Source organism: Chiloscyllium punctatum, chromosome 24 (assembly GCF_047496795.1).
Source record: "Chiloscyllium punctatum isolate Juve2018m chromosome 24, sChiPun1.3, whole genome shotgun sequence".
NCBI lineage: Eukaryota > Metazoa > Chordata > Chondrichthyes > Orectolobiformes > Hemiscylliidae > Chiloscyllium > Chiloscyllium punctatum.
In genome coordinates, this window is record NC_092762.1 from 25737394 (window position 1) to 25756021 (window position 18628).

Below are 18628 nucleotides of genomic sequence, written 5' to 3' on the forward strand. Positions count from 1 at the left end.
ATGACGGTGAGGTTAAATATTAGTTTTTAGCAGAATGGGAGAGAAGGACATAACCAGAAAAGACAGATAGATCAAGGAACAATATCTGTGAATTGGCAAGGGGGGCGGGGGGGGGGGGTGGGTGGGCGGGGAGTGCGGTGACAAGCAGGAGGATGAGAGAGAGATTTGGAATGTCCATGATTTAGCTACACTGGGGTAAATGGTCAAGATGACCTCTAATAAGGCTTGACAAGGGACTCTAGGAAATGCAAGACTAGGACTAAAATGAGGAGCACTCTTGTGAGGCAGTTTGGCTCGGTGGGCGAGTGGAGAGGGAGGAAAGAAGCAGAGGCAGCTGATCGGATTATCTCAATGTTATTAACAGCGAAACTCCATGTGCTCCTCACCCTTTTTGTTGGAGGGGAGAATGGAGGGGACAGGATAATGGACATTGTTTTTGAAATTAAAAAAACAAAACCTGTGATAGTGATTCTAAAAATAAGTGAACAAACCTGTCGTATTTTTCATTTAGCAAAAATTTCAAAATATACAACTGAAGTTCAGGTTTGAATCCCAAATTGGTAGAGGGTGGCTCTGAAGTCAAGAAAAGAATAACTGGAATAAAGAATCTACTGCTTGGCATGGAAACATTGGGGATGTTTTTTTCTGCCATTGACAATGTCCTTGAAGGAAAGAACCCCGACAGTGGACCATCAAATCACTCATTGTATTAATCACTGCACAGTCTCAACAAAGGACGGCACGGTGGCACAGTGGCACAGTGGCACAGTCGTTAGCATTGCTGCCTCATAGTGTCAGAGACCTGGGTTCAATTCCTGCCTCAGGTGACTGACTGTGTGGAGTTTGCACATTCTCCCCGTGTCTGCGTGGGTTTCCTCCGGGTGCACAGGTTTCCTCCCACAGTCCATAAATGTGCAGGTTAGGTGAATTGGCCATGCTAAATTGCCCGTAGGGTTAGGTGAAGGGGTAAATGGAGGCGAATGTGTCTGGGTGGGTTGCGCTTCAGCACTTCGGCGGGTCGGTGTGGACTTGTTGGGCCGAAGGGCCTGTTTCCACACTGAAAGTAATCTAATCTAATAGGAATGAAACTGGATGGACCGCATTACATCTACCAATGCACTAGCAAATACCACCACAAAATCAGCCCTCTTGACCCTGCATCTTCTGCCTCACTGTGGGCCAACAACAGCAGCAGAACTGCACTCCAGCCCAATCTGAAATCACATGGCCTGATATCCCCCACTCAACCATTAACATCAAGCCAGGGGAATCAACCCTGGTTCAATAGTGAATGCAGGAGGGCATGCCAGCAGTACCAGGCATACCTAAAAATGAGGTGCCAACCTGGTGCAGCTACCAAACCTGCATGCCAAACAGCACAAGCAACACCAAATAGAACTAAGTGATCCAATAAACAATGGATTAGTTCTGCCACACCTAGTCAGGAATGATGATGGACAATTACAGCATCACAGATATTCCCACCCTTACTGATGGAGGGGTCTCACACATTCATGCAACAGATAAGAGGACAGCATTAGCAGCGATTTTCAGCCAGCAGTGCCAAGTGGATGAGCCTTCTCCATTGGTCCCTGACATCACAGATATGAATCGACTTGGTTTAAAACTCATTTCAAATCAGATCAAGAAATGGATAAGTCGTGTAAAGGCTATGGGCCCTGCCAATATTCTGGCAACAGTACTGATGGCTGTGCTTCAGAACTTGCTGCCCACCAAGGCAAGTACTGCTCCAGAACTGGCACCTACCGACTTTGTGGAACATTGCTCAGGGATGTTCCAACACAAAAACACAGGGCAGATCCAACTCAGCCAATTCCCCTCTATCAGTCCACACTCGCTCAGCAGTGAAGTGATGGAAGGTGTCATCAACGGTGCTGTCAAGCACCTGCTCAGCAATAACCTGCTCAGTGATGCCCAGTTTGGGTTCTGCCAGGGCCACTCAGTTCCTGAGCTTGTTACAGACTTGATTCAAAAACCGACAAACAGCTGAATGAGGTGAGGATGACAGGCCAGACCCCCTCCAAGTCCACTATTTCGCCTTCAGTGATATCACCTGACCTCACCACAGTCTCAGCTCATTTGCTGAAACTCTCATTCATTCCTTTTGTTGACTCTAGATTTCATTGTCTAAACCCACTCCTGGCCAGCATCCCACATTCACCCTCCCGAGAATCTCAAGAATATTCAAAACTCTACTGCCGAAGTGCTCACTTGTACCAAAACTTGCTGATTAATCAAAAGACTCCCATTTATAAGCAACAACAATTTACTTTCGCACCTTTGAATTAATTCCTGGCTGTAATCATTCCTATCTCCCTGCACCACACCCCCTTTCATATTTCAATAATATCTCATTTTAGTTCAGACTCTCAATGATGTGTTTATTTTTGAGTTCATCTGTGTGACTGTTTCTATAGACTCCAAGGGAACATGGTCTGGATTCCCCACTCTAAGCCTCCAAGATCGACTTTCTTCCTTTAAGGCATTCTTGAAAAACTGTTTATTTGGCAATGGTTGTCATCTCTGGACACAATATTCTCCATCTGTAGCCTTATGTCAAAGTTCTCAATAATATTTTTGTGAAATTAAAACCATGATGATTTGTACAGATATCTTCTACTCTTCAATATCACTAAGTGAACAATCTGTAATGTCTCTTACCCAACCACCTTCACCATACAAACTGCAGCAGTACAAGGCAGTCAAACATTACCCTCTTCACAGGCAACAAGGCTCTCCACAGGCAACAAGAAATACACAGTTGATGTTTCAGGGAGTGCAATATGAATTACAGGGAATGAAAATGGTGCAGAATTTGACTGTCAGAAATTGAAGGAAAATGCACTCGCTTATTGGAAAAAAGAATTATTGACTGACAAAGATATTGTGGAAAAAATAACCTGATAATGGAACAGCACATGGTCAGGAGCAAGGCAGCAGTGGATAATTCATTTACATTCCTGAAGAAGGGCTTATGCCCGAAACGTCGATCCTCCTGCTCCTCGGATGCTGCCTGGCCTGCTGTGTTTTTCCAGGTCTACATTTTTCAATTCATTTACAAAACAGCTGTGAAAGTAATAGTAAAATACTATACAGACCTAAAATACACCCATGAGAGGCTGAGGAAGCTAGATAATGAACAAGTGGACATCAGAGAACCCAGAGGTGAACCAGAGCAGAGTTCACTTTAATGATCCCACGGTCAAAGATGTCTTGCACAGAAACAGACTTCTTTGGTCCAACCAATGGCAACCAGATACCCTAACATAATCTATTTAAATTAAATTCTATCTGCCACTCCTCAGCCCATTGGCCCATCTGATCAATATCCAACTGTACTCTGAGATAACCTTCTTCATTGTCCACAATACCTCCAATTTTGGTGTCACCTGCAAACTTACTAACTATACGGCCTCAATTCACATCTAAATGAATGACGAAACAAATCCAGAAAAAAGTCCATTTCTCTGGGTTTGAATATGCTCTGTGTAAATCCTGCCCTATGACTCTTTTTACCAGGGAAGGCTGTACATACACCCCTCTGAACTTTTCCTACTGCAAAGCTGGCGGCCGCGCATGTGCCCAGTGAATCATTGCCCCGAATAAAGTTGGCGGTGCTCACTCGGTCCGATTACTCAACGAGGCATTTTCCCGTTTGCTGCAAAAATGAGACTAAGTTTCAAATTTGTATTTTCCGATCTGCACCAAATGTTTGTAAAACCTCTCAGACCATACCAACACAAATCCCTTCCCACTTGCTGCTGCCTATTTGTTTCCATACCGACAGCTCTCCGCACATACATCCCCAACATCTGCACCGACCGTGAAGATGAACACGTGGTATAATCTAGTCCCGCCCCTCATTCACTGATTGACCGGACCACCAACTGCCCCACCAGGTCCTCCAACTCTACCCCTGCCTTTCCATTGGTCCACCACTGACATCATTAACCCGGGGTAAAAATAATGACTGCAGATGCTGGAAACCAGATTCTGGACTAGTGGTGCTGGAAGAGCACAGCAGTTCAGGCAGCATCCAAGGAGCAGCGAAATCGACGTTTCGGGCAAAAGCCCGAATAAAGGCAGTGAGCCTGAAGCATGGAGAGATAAGCTAGAGGAGGTTGGGGGTGGGGAGAAAGTAGCATAGAGTACAATGGGTGAGTGGGGGAGGGGATGAAGGTGATAGGTCAGGGAGGAACGGGTGGAGTGGATAGGTGGAAAAGAAGATAGGCAGGTAGGACAAGTCATGGGGACGGTGCTGAGCTGGAAGTTTCGAACTAGGGTGAGGTGGGGGAAGGGGTAATGAGGAAAGTGTTGAAGTCCACATTGATGCCCTAGGGTTGAAGTGTTCTGAGGCGGAAGATGAGGCGTTCTTACTCGAGGCGACTGATTGTAAGGGAGCGGGGTTGAAGGAGGCCCAGGACCTCCATGACCTCGGCAGAGTGGGAGGGGGAGTTGAAATGCTGGGCCACGGGGCGGTGTGGTTGATTGGTGCGGGTGTCCCGGAGATGTTCCCTAAAGTGCTCTGCTAGCAGGCGCCCAGTCTCTCCAATGTAGAGGAGACTGCATCGGGAGCAACGGATACAATAAATGATATTGGTGGATGTGCAAGTAAAACTTTCATGGATTTGGAAGGCTCCTTTAGGGCCTTGGATAGAGGTGAGGGAGGAGGTGTGGGCGCAGGTTTTACAGTTCCTGCGGTGGAAGGGGAAAGTGCCAGGATGGGAGGGTGGGTTGAAGGGGGGCGCGGACCTGACCAGGTAGTCGCGGAGGGAACGGTCTTTATGGAAGGTGGAAAGGGGTGGGGAGGGAAATATATCCCTGGTAGTGGGGTCTGTTTGGAGGTGGCGGAAATGTTGGCGGATGATTTGGTTTATGCGAAGGTTGGTAGGGTGGAAGGTGAGCACCAGCGGCATTCTGTCCTTGTTAGGGTTGGAGGGGTGGGCTTTGAGGGCGGAGGTGCGGGATGTAGACGAGATGCGTTGGAGGCATCTTTAAACACGTGGGAAGGGAAATTGCGGTCTTTAAAGAAGGAGGCCATCTGGTGTGTTCTGTGGTGGAAGTGATCCTCCTGGGAGCAGGTCCGACGGAGGCGGTGGAATTGGGAATATGGAATGGCATTTTTGCAAGAGGTAGGGTCGGACGAGGTATAATCCAGGTCGCTGTGGTAGTCGGTGGGTTTGTAAACAATGTCAGTGTCAAGTGGATAGTCATTAATGGAGATGGAGAGATCCAGGAAAGGGAGTGAGGTGACAGAGACGGTCCAGGTAAATTGAAGGTCAGGGTGGAATGTGTTGGTGAAGTTGATGAATTGCTCAACCTCCTCCCACCCAGGCCCAATTGTTGGCTAGAGCATGCGCACTGCTTCATGACCTTTGTTGCTGTTTATCAGTTACAAGAGTGAGGGACAAAGTTAAAAATCACACAATCACCTGAAGCAAAGCTCATACTTCCAAATGAACCCATTTGACTATAACATGGTGTTCTGTGAATTTGAATTTTGTCTATCCTAATCCAACACCAGCACCTCGAAGGTAAAAACAATGACTGCAGATGCTGGAAACTGGATTCTGGATTAGTGGTGATGGAAGAGCACAGCAGTTCAGGTAGCATCCAAGGAGCAGTAAAATCGACGTTTCAGGTAAAAGTCCTTCATCAGGAATAAAGGCAGTGAGCCTGAAGCGTGGAGAGATAAGCTCGAGGAGGGTGGGGGTGGGAAGAAAGTAGCATAGAGTACAATAGGTGAGTGGGGGAGGGGATGAAGGTGATAGGTCGGGGGCGGGGGAGGGTGCAGTGGTAGTTGGAAAAGAAGATAGGCAGGTAGGACAAGTCAAGGGGACACTGCTGAGCCAGAAGTTTGTAACTAGGGTAAGGTGTGGGAAGGGGAAATGAGGAAACTGTTGAAGTCCACGTTTCAACCCCAGGGCATCAATGTGGACGTCAGCAGTTTCCTCATTTCCCCATTCCCCCACCTCACCCTCGTTCCAAAATTCTGGCTCAGCACTGTCCCCTTGACTTGTCCTACATGCCTATCTTCTTTTCCTCCTATCCACTCCACCCTCCTCCCTTACCTATCACCTTCATCCACTCCCCCACTCACCTATTGTACTCTATGCTACTTTCTCCGCACCCTCTTCTAGCTTATCTCTCCACACTTCAGGCTTTCTGCCTTTATTCCTGATGGAGGGCTTTTGCCCGAAACGTCGATTTTACTGCTCCTCAGATGCTGCCTGAACTTCTGTGCTCTTCCCGCACTACTAATCCAGAACCAGCACTTCCAAGTGAAGTGAGGGAGGAATGCATAACATAACAAAAGAACTAGGAACAGGAGAAGGCCGTCCTGCCCTTTGAGCCTGCTCTGCCATTCAATAAGATCATGGCTGATCATTTTGTGGATGCAGAACCATTTACTCACGTTCTCACCATATCCCTTAATTAATTATTTCTTTTTAAAAAAACCTAACTTAGCTTTATAAACGTTCACTGAACTAGCATCAACTACTTCCCTGGGCAATGAATTCCATAGAGGTCAAGAAGATCCTTCTCAATTCAGTCTTAAAGTTGCTGCCTCGAATTTTGAGATGATCCCTCTTGTCCTAGCTTCACCTACCAGTGGAAAATCCTCTCTACGTCTATTTTATCCATTCCATTCATTATTTTATATTTTTCCATTCTTCTGAATTCCAATGAATATATTACCAATCTACTGTTAAGCCAATCCCCTCAACTCCAGAAACAACCTAATTAACTTCCTCCTTAACGATGGGGCGGGGCAAATATAATGCGATTCAGCAAGAATTAGGATGCATAGAATGGGGAAGCAAAAGGCAGGGGGTGCAGAATATTGAAATGTGGAGTTGGTTTAAGGAACAGATATTGCGTGTCCTTGATAGGTATGGCCCTGTCAGGCAGGAAGGAAGTGATAAGGTAAGGGAATCGTGGATTACTACGGAAATTGCATCTCTTGTTAAGAAGAAGAAGGAGGCTTATGTGTTGATGAGGCAAGATGGTACAGATGAGGCAATGGAGAGTTACATATCAGATAGGAAGGATTTAAAGAGAGAGTTAATAGCAAAGAGAGGACACGAGCAGTCTTTAGTGAATAGAATAAAGGAGAACCCTCAAGCTTTCGATAGGTATGTGAGGAACAAAAGCATAGGGTAGGAATATGGCCAGTCAAAGACAAAAGTGGGAAGTTCATTTTGGACCCTGTGGAGATCGGTGAGGTGCTAAATGAACATTTCTCATCAGTTTTCACTCAGGAAAAGGAGAATATTGTAGAGGAGAAGAATGAGGTACAATATATTAGACTAGAAAGGATCGAGGTTAGTTACGAACAGGTGTTATCAATTCCAGAAAGTAGACAAGTCCCCTCGGCTGGATGGGATTTATCCGAGGATTCTCTGGGAAGCTAGGGAGGAGATTACAGAGACTTCGGCTTTGATATTTGAGTCATCATTCTCTCCAGATTTGGTACTAGAGGACTGAAGGATTGCAAATGTTGTTTCCTTGATCAAGAAGGGCAATGGAGATGATCCAGGTAATTATAGACCAGTGAGCCTTACTTCTGTTGTAGGAAAGGTTTTGGAAAGGATTATACGAGATAAGATTTATAATCAATGAGCAAACAACAATTTGATTTCAGATAGTCAACATGGTTTCGTCAAGGGCAGGTCATGTCTCACAAACCTCTGAGTTTTTTGAGAAGGTGACCAAGCATGTAGATGAGGGTAGGACAGTTGACATGATATACATGGACTTCAGTAAAGTCTTTGATAAGGTTCCACATGGTAGGCTGTTGGAGAAAATGCAGAGAAATGAAATGGAGAATGATTTTGCAGTTTGGATTAGAAAATGGCTTTCTGAAAGAAGGCAGCGAGTAGTGGGTGATGGAAAATATTCAGCCTGGAATAGGGTTAGTAAAGGTGTGCCACAAGGATCTGTTTTGGCACCACTGCTGTTTGTCATTTTTATAAATGACGTAGATGCAGGCATAGGTGGCTGGATCAGTAAACTTGCAAACGACACTGAAGTCCGTGGAGTGGACAGTGTGGAAGAATGTTACAGATTGTAGGGGGACTTGGATAAACTGCAGAATTATGCTGAGAAGTGGCAAATGGAGTTAAATGCAGCTAAATATGAGGTGATGCCGTTGAGAAGAATAACAGGAAGGCAGAGTACTGGGTTAATGGAAAGATTCTTGGTAGTGTGGGTGTGCAGAGGGATGCTGGAGTCCATGTACATAGGTGCCTGAAAGTTGCTACCCAGGTGGATAGTACTGTTAAGGCAGTATACGGTGTGTTAGGTTTCATTCGTAGAGGGATTGTGTTCCGGAGCTGCAATATCATGCTGCAACTGAACAAAATGCTGGTGCGGCCATACTTGGAATATTGTATGCAGTTCTGGAGCCCATAATACGGGAAGGTCGTGGAAACATTTGAAAAAGTGCAGAGGAGATTTACCAGGATGTTCCTTGGTCTGGATGGAAGGTCTTATGAGGAAAGGTTGAGCGATTTTAACCTGTTCTCATTGGCAAGAAGCGACTAAGAGGGGATTTAATAGAGACATACAAGATGATCAGAGGTTTGGATAGGGTAAACAGTGAAAGTGATTTTGCTAGGATGATTTCGCTAGCATGTATTCAGGGTACAACTACAAATTGAGGGGTGATAGATTTAAACAGATGTCAGAGGCAGGGTCTTTACTCAGAGAGTGGTTAGGGTATGGAATGCACTACGTGCTAATGTAGTTAACTCAGCCACATGAGGGAAATTTAAACAATCCTTTAGTTAAGCACATGGGTGATTTTGGGATAGTGTAGGGAGACGAGCTGAGAATAGTTCACAGGTCAGCACAACATCAAGGACCGAAGGGCCTGTTCTGCGCTTTATTGTTCTATGACTATAGTGCTACAAGAGATTTCTGCTGTCTTAAACAGAGTGATGGATCTTGTATTGTGGGCTTACACAATGTCAGTGATCTCTGCAAACAATGTACGAGGTCGAGTCAGGGCAATAATATGATGCTGCAACAGGAGGGGAATAGATTACTCCATACAAAACCCTTCACCTTCTCACCTATTTTCACCTCCAAAACTGAGGAAATTCGACAAAAGCACCTGCATATCCCACCACAACACTTTCCCCTTCAATTGTGGTATCTGGCTGTGCACAAGGAGGAGTTCAACAGTCTGTATTGGGACCCAATAGGGCCCTGAAACACTTGGGAAAGACTGAAATCTTCTGAGCATTGAGAGCCCCACCACATTGTATGTATTTTCTATATTTTTTCCTCTGTTCCTGACTTCCTTTGTTTTTCCTAATGAACCTGTTCAAAGTAGTTATTACACACACCTGCACTAGCTGTAAATTGGACTCAAGCCTCTCGATCCAAGAATCGGGATATTTTCCCTCCCTCACAAGACATCGACTCTAACTTCCCTTGTCCCTTATTGTTTCTTGTGCTTAGCCTGCTGAGTCACGCCTGAATCAACTCTGCAATGGGGAGGAAGGGGCAGAACTGATGACCGAGCAGCGGCCGGTCCTCCAAGGAAAATTGAGTGAGGATCGGGGCCAAAGCATTCTCGGGGAGTAAACGCTTGAAGATTGGTCAGAAAGCAAACTGTTTTGCAGGATTGATAATTCTCATTAACATATTGGAGCATTAAACCTCTCTCAAAAATCTATGTGAAATTTTAAGAAATAGTTGAGATGCAAATCTGATAACGTACATATTTCCAAATGATTTTCACAACACCAGTAAGAAACCTCTTTTCAAACTCCCAGAACAATTGGTAATTTACATACCTGGCCGGTATGGTTAAATTGAGGCGACCAGTCTATTTACATGCTAGATAGCGCCATGACTTTAACTCGACAGAGCAATTGTTAATGACTAATATTTCCCCCATGATTCTGTGCAGGTATGAATATCCTCTGTAAACTCATTGATAACTTCAGACGCACGCGTAGTTTGCTTTCTATGTGGAGCATGCGCAGTGTCACATTGACCAGGACAGAGAGACATGGAGCTGCTTTCTTCGGCAGCGGCTGCGATCGGCTTCAAAGAGTGGCGCTCAGAGCCGGTGTGTGGGAGCCTTGCTGGGAGAAAGGAGCGGAGAGAATTCACATGTCCCAAGTAAAGGTTAAAAACCCCGAAAAAGACCCTTTAGGCCCCGGTCAGGATGTGGCGGTCTCTGATCAGGGAAACGGCCCAGGATCACGGCCGCCATTTGTTTGAGGGAAGAGGGAGCACGAGCCTGACGGCCGCCATCTTGAGAAGGTCAAGTTGCAGGAGGTCGGGGTATTGGGGTCTGTGGAACAATCAAAGGAAAGGGAAGATGCATTGTTATTGATTAATTCCACGAAGAGAATGTCAGGACTGCAGATGCTGGAGATCAGAGCTGAAAATGTGTTGCTGGAAAAGCGCAGCAGGTCAGGCAGCATCCAAGGAATAGGAGAATCACTTTTCGGGCATTAGCCCTTCTTCAGGAATCCTGTCGAGTCTCCTGTTCCTTGGATGCTGCCTGACCTGCTGCGCTTTTTGAACAATTTATTCCGTGAACACAGCTTCACTGGGCGATCCCACAGGAATATCCTATCTCAGTCCTGCAGTGATGGTTCACCCCATCAGAACCATCAGCTCTCCTCCCCTCTCAGTTCCCCTTCTGTCCTTCCTTCAGCATCTGTCCCCTGGAACATTGAGCTGACTGTCGTGTCCCTCCCTCAGCTGTTGTTCTGTAATACCTGTGATATCCCAGACCCATCTTAGATTACTTCACTTAAGACTTGAATGCACTCTATGGATATTTCTTAACATCAGCAATTATTTAATACTCACTTATGGGTTTTTAATCTAATCTTTTTTGAAACATTTAATTAACATCCAAATATTTGCATGGTGGGATTTGAACCTGTGTCCAGAGAAAATTTGATGAGTTTCTGGATTAATTATCTCACAATAATGACATTACGCCATCACTTCGCCTGCTCACAGGTTGCACATTCCACTGCAACATGAATCAAAACCCTTTCTTCCTGCACAATTGTTTGATCCTGCAATCTGGTGATATGACTCAGTATCTCTCCATGTGGTATCCCTCACTGTGTGGGTCTAATTGCTGCTTCTGTCAGCACCTCTCACTCTTGAGGCTACTCCAGATCCTGAGCCAACAGAATTCTCCACTCCAGAGAGATGAGGCAGCACAGGCCAGGATTGGAGACTGGGATTTTCCAGTTCTCTGTGGGGCTCAATGCCATTCTACATGTGTAACTCTCACAGCATCAGTCAAATTTCCCATTCTGCCTATTTCTGTGTCTTCTACAGGTACTCAGGGAGTTCATGACTCAATAGACTTGCCAACTGCTGGTTGGGACGATGTTTGGTTAGCCAGAGAGACAAAGGTCAGGGAGGTCGGGAGTCTTCAATAAATCCTGCCGCCAGGTAAGATCATTCCAGTGCACAGAGCAGAGAGCAATTAGTGGGCTCCAAACATTAGCTAACAAGACCTGACATAAATATAGTACTGGAGGGTGAGTACAGTCCAGACCCACACCAGGCTCAGTCACCATCTTTACTTTAAGTTTGGATTTGTACTGAGACAGCATCAAGAGTTCCCAGTTTTCAATCCAGGTAAGTGCTGTCTTGGTGAGCATCAGGACAACAGAGGGGAAAGCAGACCTCCCACGAGATGGTGGTAATGCTTCCTGGGATCTTCCTGTTCCCTATTCCCTCTCCAACACTGTTTCTATGGCTTGTCTTGTGGAACAGTGTCTTCAATCATTCTAACTCCTATAACAGTTCCTATATCTGTCTTCTCCTCCCCTCTCACCAATCATTTCACATATTTCAAACCTCCAGTCCAGATGACCATCCATATCGCTGTAACTTGCCTCAGTACTCCAAAATGCCTTGTCTCGAAAGTCTCCTTCTCCAACAACTGGAGTCACAGGGTCTGTTTCTGTGCTGCATGACTCTTCGGCTGAGGTTTCCTAAATGGAATGAGTTGCATTTGCCTGTGTTTGGCCCACAGCGCTTCAAATCTTCTCCTCTCCATGGACCTGCCCAAGTGTCTTTTCATTGTTGTAATTGTACTTGTTTTTACCATTTCCTCTGGCAGTCCATTCCGTCTATGCACCGTCCTCTGTGGAAAATGTTGCCTCTCAGCTCCCTCTTTAAATACTTGCTCTGTCACCTCACGTTTATGCCTCTAGCTTTGGACTCACCTACCCTTGGCTATTCACCTTACTTAGGCCCTACATAGTTTCATAAACCTTTATAAAGTCACCCCGTGGCCTCCTCTGCCCAGGAGAAATATTGACGACAATGTTACAAATATCTCCAACTCATGTACACATTGCTCTGACCAATGATGACAAGTGTGCCAAATGCTGCTTTCCCCACCACTCTGTCCACCTGTGATGGCACTTCCAACTAACCATGTTACTGCACCCCTTGGTCTCTCCCTGTTTGACAACACAGTCCAGAGCCCGACCATTAACTGTATTAGTCCTCCCTGGTTTGACTTAATTAAATCCAGCACCTGGATTAAATTCCATCTTTCATTCCTTGGCCCACTAGCCCAGTTGATTACCATCCCCTTCCATAACTATATTCCCTGCCCACTCTTCCACTAATCTTGGTATCCGCAAACATACTAACAGAGACTGCTATATTTTCACAGATTGTTTGTTCCTGATCCCTTGTGATCTACCCTTACTTACCAATGTATCATGCTACACCTTGACGTCTGTTACTCTGCGTTCGTCTTCTTGGTCACATCTTGAACAAACTCCATTCAAGTTTGTGAGACATGTTTTCCCACGGGCAAAGCCGTGCTGGCTGGCTGTAATCAGTCCTTATCTTTCCCACTGCAAGTAAGTCATATCTCTCAGAATGACCTTCAACAACTGACCCACCCTGATGTCTGGCTCACCAGTCTGTACACCCCTGGCTTTCCCTTGCATCCTTCCTTAATTAATGGCACAATATTATAATCACAGTCAGACAGTCATACTGCACTGTTGGTTAGCACTAACCATTCTCTAAAACTGATCTCGTCCCACCTGCCTGTTCCTGGATCATATCCCTTCAAACCTTTCCTATTCCTGGAGTAATCCGAATGTCTTTTAAACATTGTAATTGTCCCCATGTTCACCCCTTCCTTGGGAAGTTCATTCCACATACAACCAACCCTCTGTGTACCAATGTACCTCTCATGTCTTTTTTTTATATGTCTCTCCTCTAAACTTAAAAATGTAGTGCCTTGTCTTGAAACTCCCCTGTCCATGAGAAAAGACAACTCCCATTAACTCTATCCATCCCCCTCATGATTTTATAAACTTCGATGAAGTCAACTGTCAACATTCAGGTTTCAGCCTGAAGAAGGGCTGATGCCCGAAACGTCGATTCTCCTGTTCCTTGGGTGCTGCCTGACCTGCTGCGCTTTTCCAGCAACACATTTTCAGCTCTGATCTCCAGCACATGCAGTCCTCACTTTCTCGTCAATGAAAAAATACCAATCTCTCCAGCCTTTCTTTATAACTGAAACCTTCCATACCAATCCACGTCCCAGTAAATCTCCTCAGAACCCTCTCCAGCTTAACAATATCCTTCCGATATCCTGGGCGACCAGAACTGGACGCAGTATTCCAGAAGAGGTCTCAGCAATGGCTTGTAAATCTCAATGTGACTTCCCAATTCCTATATCCAAAGGACTGAGCAATGAAAGGAAGTGAGGCAAGCACGTTTTTTTGACCATCCTGTTGCAAGCTTCACAGAATTATGTACCTGAACCCAGAGTTCTACAACACGCTACTGAAGGTCCTATCATTAACTGTATAAGTCCTGCCCGTGTTTGTTGCACCAAATGCCTTACCTCACATTTTTTCAGATTGAACTCCATCTAATCTTTTTCAGCCATTCACACATTTCATCAGGATCCCTTTGTAATCTTAGAAAACCTTCTTCACTGTACACAATGCCACCCTCCAGTCGACCTGCCTATCACACATAGCTCTCTATGGTACAAACATCTCTGCTAGGGCCCCTACAATATCTTCACCAGCTTCCCACAATTTCCTAATATACATTTGATCAGGTCCTGGAGATATATCTACCTTTGTGTATTAAAACCTCCAGCACCTCCTTTCCTATAATGTGGACTCATTTCAGGACATTGAGTCACAGAGATGTACAGCACGGAAGCAGATCCTTCAGACCAACTCCTGCATGATGTATCTAGTCACATTTGCAAGAATTTTGCCAATATCACTCTAAACCCTTCCTATTCATACAGCCATCCACATGCCTTTTAAATGTATTTCTATCAGCCTCCACTATTTCCTCTGACATGTGCCCACTTTTTTCGTGACCACAGCCTCGAAGCTCAGCCAGTGTTTCCTAATTCAGTCAGCATTGAGCTGCACACGAACAGGAACACGCTGGCGCTGAACACTCCTTTTATCTCGGTTTTAAAATATTCCTACTTGCCAGAATTCCCTTTATCTGCAAATAGCCTCCCCAAATCTACTTTAAAAATTCATGACTATCTTGCTCCATTGTATAACTTGAACTTGTGGACCAGGCCTGTACTTTTCCATCACTATTTTCAAACTAATACAATTCTGGTGACTTTCCAAACTGCGTCCCCGCTAACACCTCAGTCCCGTTCCCAACCTTGTTTCCCAAGTGGAGGTCAGGTGTAGCCCCATTTTCAAGTTGGGTCATTTACATCATGACTGGGAGTTTCTGGAACACTTATCAAATTCTTTCCATTCAACTGCTTAACACAGTAGCAATCTCAGTCCAGGTTTGGAAAGGTTAAAATCCCCTACCATTACGACGCTATCATTCTAACAGATATCTGAGACCTCCTGACATATTTGCTCCTTCATCTCCCATTGCCTATCGCTGTAGTACAATCGTAGCAAACTGATGACCAATTTTTACTTCTCGGTTCTACTAATATCATTTAACTGGGCGATCCTGAATGAATATTCTCTCTAGGTACTGCTGTGATGTTTTCCCCCAATCAAAACCGCCAGCTCTCCTCCTGTTTTGCCTCCTGTTCTATCCTTCCTGTAGCCTCTGTCCCGTGGAGCATTGAGCTGCCAGTCCTGTCCCTCCCTTATCTGTGTTTCTGTAATATCTATGGTATCCCAGTCCCATGTTCCCTTCCATGCTCTGGATTCATCTGCCTTATCTGTGCAGCCCCTTGCATTGAAATAAATACAGTTTAATTAATCAATTTTCCCTCATTGCCTGCTATGTTTGTGCCTGCCTTGTCTATTTAAATTGCTCTCTTGGACATCTATACCAGCCTCAAACTTCTTTCTGGCCTTACGACTGGCCTTTACGACGGTCCCACATCCCTGCAAGATGATTTTAAATCCTCTCGAGCAGCTCCAGCAACTCTCCCCACCAGGATATGTGTCCCCCTCCTGTTCCCAGTTCAGGTGTCTTCCCCACTCTGTCTACCTGTGCTGACACCTTCAGACATCCAGTGACTTGCCCACCAAGGTCCCTGTATTCCTCATTACTCCAGGAGGTCCTACCATTCATGATGGATACCATTCGCTGATTAGACTTCCCACAATGCATTACCTCACAGTGATCAGAAGTAAACTCCATCTGCCATTACTCTGCTCAGTTTATCATCTGATCAATATCAGACTGCAGCCTGAGACCATGCTCCTCACTGTGGACAACACCCTCACCTTTCATGTCATCTGCAAACCTACCAATGATACCTTCTGCTTTCACATCCGAGATATTAATGTACGTAATAACCAGCAAGGGTTCCTGTACAGAACCCTGTGGTCCACCCGCTGGGCAAAGTTTTCCAGTCGTGAAAAACCTGCTCCACCAATTATGGATCCAATTTTCAAACTTGCCTTGGATTCCATTGGCTCTTTCCTTTTGGACCGGCCTTCCATGTGAGACCTTCTCAAAGACATTAATACACACCATGTTACCACATCATCTGCACCGGCCTCATCAATATCAGAGGACAGTCCTCTACCAAATCCATACAGACAATCCCTAATGTATTCCTGTCCTTTCGAATGTTGATTCATCGTGTCCCTCACAATTGTTTTCAATAATTTCCCTCCCCCCGCTGTCAGACTATCTGCTCTGTAATTACCTGACCTATCCCTGCTGCCCTTCTTGAACAAAGGAACCACATGAGCGATCCTCCAGTCATTCAGCACTTCACCTGTGGCCAGCAAAGACTTAAATATATCCGCCAGGGCCCCAGCAATCTCCTCCCTTACCTCCAATAACAGCCTGGGATATACTTTATTGTTACTGGGAATTTCTCCACCTTTTTGCCTGTGGATACATTTAACGCCTCCTTCTCATTGATCATAAGATGTTCCAGAACCTCACCATCCCAACTGAAACCCCTACAATGTCTTTCTCCTGTGTGAATACAGATGGGAAGTATTCATTGAAGACCTCACCTGCTTCCTCTGGCTCCACGCACAGATTGTCCCTTTGGATTCTAACAGGCCCCACTGCTTAGTTGGGGATCCTCTTACTCTAACTGTATTTATTAAATATCTCGTGGCTTATCCTTAACATTATCTGCTAAGGATATTTTGTGACCATTGTTTGCCCGTTGATTTTTAAGGAACCCCCACCCCCACCCCCCGCGCTCTCTATCTAACACCTTTGTTACCCATTATTGTTAGTGTTGTCCATTTTGCCTGAGTTTCCACAAGGTTGTAAACCATGGAATATTTATGTTCCACATTTTGTTTACCCTGTAACCACATCTCTCTGGTATCTAAGTCTCTTTCAGCTGTGTCACAATTCCAGCTACCTTATTGAGTACACTTTGTCTATGCGGAAAAAAAGTTTCTGTACTCTTTTCCACAATTTCCTATCACAATCCAATTCGTTAATTTGGAGTTTTAGTTAAACTCTGGGCCAGCCTGTTCCTTTCTGCTTGTCTTCAGCCACATCCCCATGCTGTTCCGATGCATCACCTTTTTGTAAAACACTTTGCTGTGGGTATGTCATGCAGACTATGTGAGGATGGGCAGATGTCATTCTCGAAAGGACAAGAGTTTGGGTTTTTTGTACCTCAGCAATGGTTTCATACATATTTATGGATGGTTAATTATAATATTTGAATTTATTGATTTCAAATTCCACCACTTCAGATGGTGGGTTTCAAACCTGTCTCCCCTGAACATTAGCTGAGGTTTTGGATACATGCTCTAGCAATAATACCACTAGGCAATCACTTCACCTGCTCGCACGTTGCTCATGGCTGCGCACTGATACCAGTGCATCATGAAGCTAAACATCTTCTTCTGTCACAATCGTTTGATCCTGACACCTTCATGAACTCTGGTGATATCACTCAGTATCTCTCCATGTGGTATCCCTTACTGTGTGGGTCTAATTGCTGCCTCTGTCAGTGTCTCTCACTCTTGCAGCTACTCCAGATCCTGAGCTAACAGAATTCCCCACTCCAGAGAGATGCAACAGCACAGGGACTCTGTGTGACTCAGTGCCATTCTGCATGTGTAACCTTCACTACATCAGTGTAATTTTCCATTCTGTCTATTTGTCTGTCTCCTGTAGGTACTCAGGGAGAATCAATAGACTTCCCAGCTGCTGGGTGTTCCATCCATCACCCCATTAAAGATGGTTGGTCAGCCAGATAGACAAAGTGCAGGGAGATCTAGAGCCTTCAATAAATCCTGCAGTGAGGTAAGATCACTCACAATGCACAGAGCAGACCGCAATGTGAGGGATCCAAACATCAGCTAACAGGACATGACATACAGTGCTGGAGAGGGAGCACAGTACAGACACAACTCCGGCTCAATCACCACGTCGACTTTAACTTACGTTGTACTGAGACAACGTAGAGAGTTCACAGTTATCAATCCAGGCCTGTGCTCTCTTAGTGAGCATCAGTACAACAAAGGGGAAAGCATGCCTCCCACGAGAGGGTGGGAATGCTGCCTGAGATCTTTCTGTTTTGTGTACCTTCTCCAACACTGTAGCTATGGTATGTCTTGTGGATCAGTGTCTTCAACAATTTTTAACTCCTATAACAGTTCCTATCTCTGTAACCTCCTTCTTTCCATATCGGCCCTCCGCATATTTGAAATGCACCGCATTGCAGACTACCATCCCTATCACTATACCTTGCTTCAGTGTCTACAACATGCCTTATCTCCGTATTCTCTTCCTCTTTAACTGGGTATAGGGTCATGCTGCATGAAAGCAGAACCTTCAGTCCAAGTCATCAATGCTGACTATTTTCCCCAAATCTGAATGAGTCGCATTTGCCTGTGTTTGGCCCATATCCCTTCAAACCTTCCCCTCTCCATGTGCCTGCCTAAATTTCTTTTCCAAGTTGTAATTGTTCTTGTTTCTCCCATGTGCCCCTGGCAGTTCATTCCGTCTATGCACCATCCTCTGTGGATGTTGCCCCTCAACTCCCTCTTTCAATCTTTGTTCTCTCATCTCACGTTTTGGACTCACTTACACGTGGCTATTCACCATTCTTACTCTCCGTATGGTTTTATAAACCTTTATAAGGTCACCCCTTATAAGCCTCCTCTGTCCAAGGGAAATATTGAAG